The sequence below is a fragment of the Aplidium turbinatum genome, chromosome 7 (assembly GCF_918807975.1).
Source record: "Aplidium turbinatum chromosome 7, kaAplTurb1.1, whole genome shotgun sequence".
Taxonomy (NCBI): Eukaryota; Metazoa; Chordata; class Ascidiacea; order Aplousobranchia; family Polyclinidae; genus Aplidium; species Aplidium turbinatum.
Window position 1 is genome coordinate 25,935,565 of NC_137478.1, and position 8,727 is coordinate 25,944,291.

Here is an 8,727-nt window from a genome sequence, read left to right on the forward strand (position 1 = left end):
TAATGCTTTTTAACTCTGGTGCTACAGAAAAATATTAAAAATATCATATAAAAACACATTACAAATGAAGCAATTAGGAAACGAATTGCAGTACAAGATAGATGGGCAAACGACTTAGCAAAACAAAAGATGAAATTCGCGAGATATATTTTGAGAGGATCAGCAGGACACTTACATCAATTGGTTATTGAAGGTATGGTGGAAGGAAAGAAGTGCAAGGGAAGAAGACGAACATGGAGAGATGACGTAATATACAGTGGGCTGATTTTTCAAGCATTGGAGAAACTAAAAGAGTAGCGGAAGAACGGGACATGTGGAAGAAAATGACAGCCACCTTCGGATCGGAGACGACACGTGATGATGATGATGTTTTCAGCTTTTTTAGGTTTTGGACTCTGGGCTTTCTGATTGGGATGAAAAATTGCAGCTATCTTGTCTATAATCTTAATTGGCAGGGGCTTGTGTCCATCAACTTTTTTTAAATTTGAAACAGAATAGCCTTTAAGTCGATATAATGGACTTAAGACAAAATGACATTCAACCGAATTTGGATTTTAGCCCTTTTATTGGACATAAGTCTTTCTCATCCCAACCAAATTAAGCTTATGTTTCTAAAAATTGGACATAAACACTTTCTAAGGCTTCTTCTAAACCTCGATTTTAATGGAATACAATACCGGTAGGCAGTAATTAAAAAAATTCTCTAATATACTGTGGCAATGAATCAAATTCAGCCCACAATAAATCAAATCAAACCAAAAGCCAGTGAAAGGTACCAGTATCTTAAGCCATTTTTTTGCCTGCTTGCAGTTGCTTTGATTCTAATACCGTAAGTGATCTAAATACGATTTCTATGTAACTAAGTCATCGAAACACAACCTGGTTGGCAGTTGCACACATTGAGCTCTGTATGTTTGTAGGTACAGAAATATAAGCTACCTTATTTAACTACCAATCATTGTATGTTTTAAATTTTTAGTAGGTTTTGTCAGGTATATGCAGGTTGCAGAGTAGCTTTTAGCCAGCCATGTGCACAACTGCACGTATATATGCATAATTTACGTATTTCACGTATGCGTCTATGTCAATGGGGCTTATTTTGACGAAGGACTACAAAAATACAGTGACAGCCTTCCATATAAAGAAAAGACAATGTTGCAAGGAACAGTGGTTAAAATTTATGTACAGACTTTTTATGTAAAGTTTGACATAGATGGAAAAACTACATCAGTCAAAAAAGTTGCTGTAAGGACTGATGTTCCAGAAGATCAGCAAATATTTATTTTGAGTACAAGTAGGCTACAGCGTTGGAAGCTGGAAACCAAATCTCAGATCTCAGGATGAGCCATCATTCTTATGCTTAGATGACGAGGACCCTGCATCTTCTCATAGCACATCAGATTTAACAGCAGAATCGGATATTTGTGACGATGACTCAGATTTAGATAATAATTTTGACATAGACAAGGAATTGAAGAACCAGGGTATGAAAAATGCTTACGAACCACAAGCAGATGAGACATATGAAGACACCATCTCTGACACTAGTGAGAAGGTTACCGGTAAACCAAATGAAACTGATCAACCAACAAACTTTATTCAAGGAGAAGATGTCATATTATATTGCAATAATAAACCAATTTTTAAAGCAAAGTACGATTTTGTGGAAGCAGGGGGAACCATACATGGCCAAAAAGTGAAAGAAGGTGAAAGCAGATTTTTCATAACCCAAGTCTATAAGACTGCAGCATCATGGAGTTTGTTCATTACATCAGATCATACTGAAGGTGCAGCTGTACTATGGAGTATCGTGAATGCTACAAAGATCACTTCAGAGACGGTAAATGACATCAACAGAATGTTTGGGACTGAAAGTTGCACGGCAACACCCCTCATGGAATGCAAAAAGAAGTACAATCCAGATCAATGGATACGAAATGTACAAAAAAGAAAAAGCCAAGATGAATCCTATATATATAAATTAAAAGACGGACAGACAAAAACAATGCCGGAAAAGAAGGTTAGAGATACTTGCCCATCAGCATGCAAAAAGTGCCCTGAAAATTTCACCCATGAGGATCGCGACATCATACACAAAAACTTTTGAAAGTTGGAAGCTGTGGACATGAAGACTGAAGAGGCTGTTTTTGACAAAAATGGTAAAAAGTTCTAAAAAGGGCCGCACAAGGGTTCGACAAAATATTAAAACGGGTAAACGGAGAACCAGACCAACATCACAGCAGTATAGTTTGCAAAAGCCTGGCATGCAAGAACCGACAGCAGATTGCCAGCCATTTTTCCTCAAAACCTGGATATCTCCAGAAAGCAAGTTAAAACTGCCATTAAAAAAGCAATTGATGGAGGTGGTATTGAATCTGATAAAAGAGGTTCCAATGTGCAACATAACAAAATTAATCCTGGACGTGAACAATCCATTGTTGACCACATCTGTCAATTTAAAAAAATTGAGAGTCACTATGTGAGGATGGGGTTAAGGTACCAATATCTCCCCCCAACTCTGAATGTAAAGGAGATGCATAGAATGTACAAAAGATGGTGTTGTACACAAAGAAATATTAACTCAGAGACATATGATACGGTACATATTATACAATTTTCAAACAGAAATTCAGCCTAAAGTTCAAAAAACCAAAAAAAGATGAATGCGATCAATGTACCACATACAAACATGTGGCTGATGCAAACATTCTAACAAAGGAAATGGAAGAAGAACACTCTGTTCATTTAGATGAGAAGGAAAGGAGCCGGAAAGTTAAAGAAATGAAAGGATTAGGGGCAAAGTTTACCCATGTTCAATCATCTACGTTCGACTTCCAGAAGACACTGTTAACTCCAGCAGGAGCAAGTTCCTCATTCTATTATAGTAATTACAATTTCACAATTACTGACATATTGCTATCTCTGGAACGAAGCAGATGCGAAAAAAGGGCTCCAATGAAATGGCCTCTGCTCTTCTTGATTACTTGGTGGAGTTAAACAAAAAAGGTATCACACATGTAAACCTTTTTTGTGATAGATGCAGTAGGCAAAACTGCAACTGTATGGTCTTCTCTATGCTGTCACTTGCTCGACATTGGCCCAATTTTTCAGAAATAACATTGCGCTTCCTTGTAACCGGACACAGCCAAAATGAACATGATACCATGCATTCATTGGTGGAGAGAGAAGTTCGTTTATATGAAACTTACACAACTGAAAATTGGGAAGCACTCATATTGCATGCTTTAACAAAAGCTAATGACTCCAAGAATAAGAAAAGGAACGTGAAATTGAATATACTGACTTTCGAAGAAATCATAGACTTCAAATGTGGAAAGCATTTATGGCAGCTTCAAGACATTTTCAAAGGAAAAAATCAAAGATTGTGATGGCACAGCAATTAAATGGTCCAAACTGATTGATTGATGCCAAACTTGATTGATGCTTTGCCATCAATTGTTACGCAGCTGCTCCGGGAATAACAAAGGATATATATGGTTCTCTGATGCAATTTTGCAAGATGGGCCTTATCCCAAATCACCATCAGAAATTCTATGAAAACCTCAAGGTGGTCGGAGAGAGTGATTCAGAATCAGATGATGGAGTAGAATCTGTTTGAATACTTGTTATTAGGGCTGTGGATAAACTGACTTTTTCTTTAGGCGCTAACCACTGACTTTTAGTTGATTAACCGTTTTTGTGTAAAACGTCTTAGACATTGACACGTTTTGAAGCTTTTGTCAACATAATAAAATGCTTTTACTTTAGTGCAGTTTCACAAGTTGTTATTACCAGGTTACTCTAGATACCAACTACGAAAGCTCAATTTGTCACTTTCATCATGAGCTAAAACATTTAAATTTAACCAAAATGCAAAATACCCATTTTCTGTTAACCACTAATGAATTTCTTAGCAGTTAACCACTAAAACTTGCTTAACTGTACACACTGAGACTGCCAAAACTTTCACTGACCACTGTGATTTGTACTTGTGCCAGTGTATTCAACTCACTGCCAAATTTTTACAGACCGATGTTATTTGTATATAATTATGACACTTGTGCCAATGGATCCACTTCCAAAACTTCCATAGACCAATGTTATTTATGAGATACTTGTGTCATAATGCATTCATTGCCACAACTTTAACTGATCACTTATTTGTAATTCTTCCAATGTAATCACTGCCAACACTTTCTCTTACTTTTACTGATCACTGTTACATGTACTTGTGCCTATGCATTTAAGGCCAAAACTTCCACTGACCACTGTTATTTGTGTACTTGTGCCAATGGATCTACTGCCACACGTTTTACTGACCACTGTTATGTGTACTTAATAAGTGTCATTGAATTCACAGCCAAAACTTCCACTGACCACTGTTATTAATTTGTATATACTTGTGTCAATGTCATATAGGCTGCGGTCTATGGTGTGTCAAGCATCGCATAATTTGATACTTAATTCCTTACAGTTTACTACTCTGTTCTCACTACACAGTACACATACACACTATGGACAATTCCATGAAGAAATACGAAGCATTCCAAATATTGACAATAAAATGTTCATCCTAAAAGGCCTTAAGTCACATACTAATGCAACTTATGGGCTTATGTCCTATAATTATGCCAAAAGGGCTTATATCCAATTTACAGTTTACACACACAAAAATTATTTGGAACAGTATTGGCTTAAGTCCAAAACGGGGTTAAAAATATATACATAGGTCCCGCAGGGGGTCCCAACACACGCATAAGAAAAGGTTTACACTCTGTCAACAATGTGTAGACACAGCATTGTGAAGTTTAATAAAACATGCAAAACAATAGAAATTGTGGCAAACATCGTAATTGTATGGGTTTTCACCAGAATGAATTCTTTTATAATTCTTCAACTGACCAATTTGTCCAAAGAATTTGTTGCAAACATCACATTTGCATGGCTTTCACCAGAATGAACTAGTTTATGCACCTTCAAAGCACCACTTCGTGCAAAGCTATTGTTGCAAACATCACATGTATATGACTTTTCACCAGAATGAATTTTTTTTATGATTTTTCAAATTACAACTATGTGCAAAGCATTTGTGGCAAACATCGCATTTGTATGGCTTTTCACCAGAATGAATTGATTTATGCTGCTTCAAATGATCATTTCGTGCAAAGCATTTGTTGCAAACATCACATTTGTATGGCTTTTCACCAGAATGGATTTTGATATGCTTTGTCAAATTAGAACTCTTTGAAAAACATGTCACATATGGTACATTTATATGGCTTTGCTTCTGAATGAGTTCTTTTATGTTCTTTCAGATGTCTGTGGTTTGAGAAACATTTGTTACATACATCACACTCATAAGCATTGGAACCAAAATGAATATCTTTGCGACTTTGTACAGCAGACTTTCTAGAAAACCTTTTATCACATTCAGGTGATTTGTTATCAGCAAAGATTTTCCATCATTTGTTTCAAAATCAACAATATCTTCTAAATATACAACAATTCCCAGGTGGTGAACTGGTGATTCATATTTTTTAAAAGGTTACAGCTTAAAAAGTACCACAAGCATACATCTGAAAACAATTACAGTAACTTTTCAACTTACGAACATTCGGAGATACGAACATTTATATTTTCTCACAAAATTTTTTTGAAAAGTGCAGTGCCTATGCAGTCTACCATCATTAGCAATAAAAGGGGAAGGCTTATAGAAGAAATGGAAAAGCTTCTCCATTTATGGAAGGAACACCAGTGGCAGTGGCGTGTAAGACTTAGCCTAGCACTAATTCAGGAGAAAGCTAAGTCACTTTTCGAAGACTTCAAGACAAAAGCTGGCAATAGTGCGGAAGACGAAACGTTTGCTGCAAGTTCTGGATGGTTCCAACGCTTCAAGAAACGAGCAAACTTGCATCATGTCTCTGTCTCCGGTGAAGCAGCAAGCGCCGACAAAGTGGCTGCAAAGAAATTCCCGATTACCTTAAAAGATATCATCGATGCCGGTGATTATTCTCCCCAGAAAATCTTCAATGTGGATGAGACTAGGTTTTTCTGGAAAAAAATGCCTCCGAAAACGTATGTTAGCCGTGAAGAGAAGACGATGCCAGGTTTTAAGGTGGCGAAGGATAGGTTGACTCTGATGTTGGGCGGCAATGCTTCAGGAGACTTCAAACTCAAACCAGTGCACTATTAGTTTATCGAGCTGAGAATCCCCGGGCATTGAAGACATCACAAAAGCTCTCTTCCTATGATTTGGAAGTCAAACAAAAAAGCTTGGATGACACTTGTTTTATTCCAGGACTGGTTTCTTTACCACTTCATTCCTGAAGTCCAGGGATATTGCCGGGAAAAGGAAGTCCCTTTCAAGATTCTCCTGATCTTAGATAACGCACCTGGCCACCCGCCACACTTGGAAGACTTTGATCTCGATGTGAAAGTTGTATATCTACCTCCAAATACAACTTCACTCCTTCAGTCAATGAATCAAGGTGTTATTGCTAATTTCAAGAAGTATTACACACGTCATGCATACAAACAAGCATTGAACGCAGTAGAGGGTGATCCTAATATGATCTCAAGTTAACCAACTTTTGGAAAACATTTAACATTCGAACGTCACGTGTATAGAGCACATTGATGCTGCATGGCGTGAAGTGTCCCAAACCACAATGAATGGTGTCTGAAAGGCTTTGTGCCGACAGTTTGCAAACAACTTTCAAGGATTTCAGCAAGAGGAGAAGGAGATTCTTGAAAATCTCATTGAAATATTTAAAAAGCTCGATATTGACCTAAAGGAAAATGACTTTCAAGAGCTTTTTGAGTCACACGCACAGGAACTGACAAATGAGGAACCAATGGAATTGGAAGCCATGCAAAGACAAGAAGATGAAAACGATGAAGAGATTGTTCCTACAAAGAAGTTTGAAACAAAGTTGATGGCCAATGGGTTTAGTTTGATTGCGAAAGCTCTCAGTGTTTTTGAGAATCAGGATCCGAATGTACAGCAATTCTCAAGGGTAGCAATGGAAAACATACAATGCAATGATTTGAGACAATGTCTGCTGTGTTTTACTTTATTTCTGTGCGTTTAATATTAGAAAGAACTTAGGTGTATGTTGCGTATGTGATGGACGGATGTCTAGTAGACATAGGCCTAAGCAGTTCTGTAGGCTATACCAAACAACAGTACAGTTTGAACTTACGAACAATTTAAGATACGAACGGCCGTTCGGAACGCAACTTGTTCATAAGCTGAGGAGTTACTGTTAATAGTTTAAACAAAACTAGAGATGAACTGATACCAATATTTTGGCCGATACTTTACTGTTACAAAAAGAAGCAATTTTGGTATTTGCAAAGAATTATATCAAATGCTAAGTTTTACCATATTTGCATACATCTATTGAATTATAAACAGACATAACTCAGCAACAACACTACATTTAACATTATAAAAACAAAAAGTGAATGTTTTCGGTTATAGTGTAGGCATATTTGTAATTTCGTGTTTTTTTTTTGTTAAAAGCAAAAACTCACTTGTTTTTGAAAGAAAACATGATAAGTTTAAAAAAAAATTAGGGTGGCATTTTTTCTGAACATTTTTGGGGCACGAAATCCAAGATGGCGTCCAAAATGGGGCACAACAATGATTAAGCAATATTTTCGCAAGTATATAGGCTACAATTACAGATAAAATATCTAAATATAAGTTTTCTGCGACAGGAAATCTAATGGAATCATCGAATTTAGGTTACATATATGACATACACGTGCCAAATTTTAAAATGTTATTCAAAATACCCCCGCGCACCCGAAACGTATGCTAAGCTACCTACGTAATTTTGTAATTTTGCACCAAAGACTGTATTAACTTAAATGCATGCATTTTTCACAAAGAATACGCAACTAGAAAGCCAATGAACGGATTTAAATACAATGAAACTTGAATTAATGTTCGATCCTTTAAGTCGTATTACACGCGAAAGATGTAAGAAGTCTTAGGCCTTCTGATCAAATGGCAGTTATCGTTAACAACCGACATCTACGGAATTTATAATATTTATTGAATGTCAAAGAAAGCAATTCATCTTCAAAATTTTCAGTCTTCATTTATCACTGGTTGGATAGTTTTGTTTTTACAGCTGAGACCACAGCCCCAGACTTCTGTACATGGAATATTGTTCTTGTGGCAGTTGCACCTTCCTTCGCATCCACATTTACACCCGCGCTTTATGAGTTGCAATTGGTGGATTTAAACAACGATCTGGCTTGACGTGACTTGAACATGCATCAAACGTCCAACCAAATGCAGTTGGTGCTGGAAGGCAGGGATGGGCTTTGCTAGCTGTTCTCCAAATCATGCATACATAATGAGCCCGGCCAATGCGCAAATCTAGTGAACCAGAAGTTGGTGGAAAGTCTTCTCCTTCGGCTGCACGATTGGAGAAGAAGAACCAACGGAGGTCATTCACTTTCGTGTAGATTTTGGATCGATACAAAATACAGACAAAGCGTTCCAACTGCGAGCATACATCAGCAGGAAGATCAGTGTCATTGTCATTCCCGAGCATTGCTAGTGCATCCAAGATCTCATCATCACAAGACATAAATGCCTTGAAGCATAAGTCTTTCGTTCTGCCAGAAAATCTCCCAGTCATATCGGAACCACTCAGAGCATGAAAACCTAGAAGTGCAGAAGCACGTTTTGGTCCCAAGTTGTTGTATATG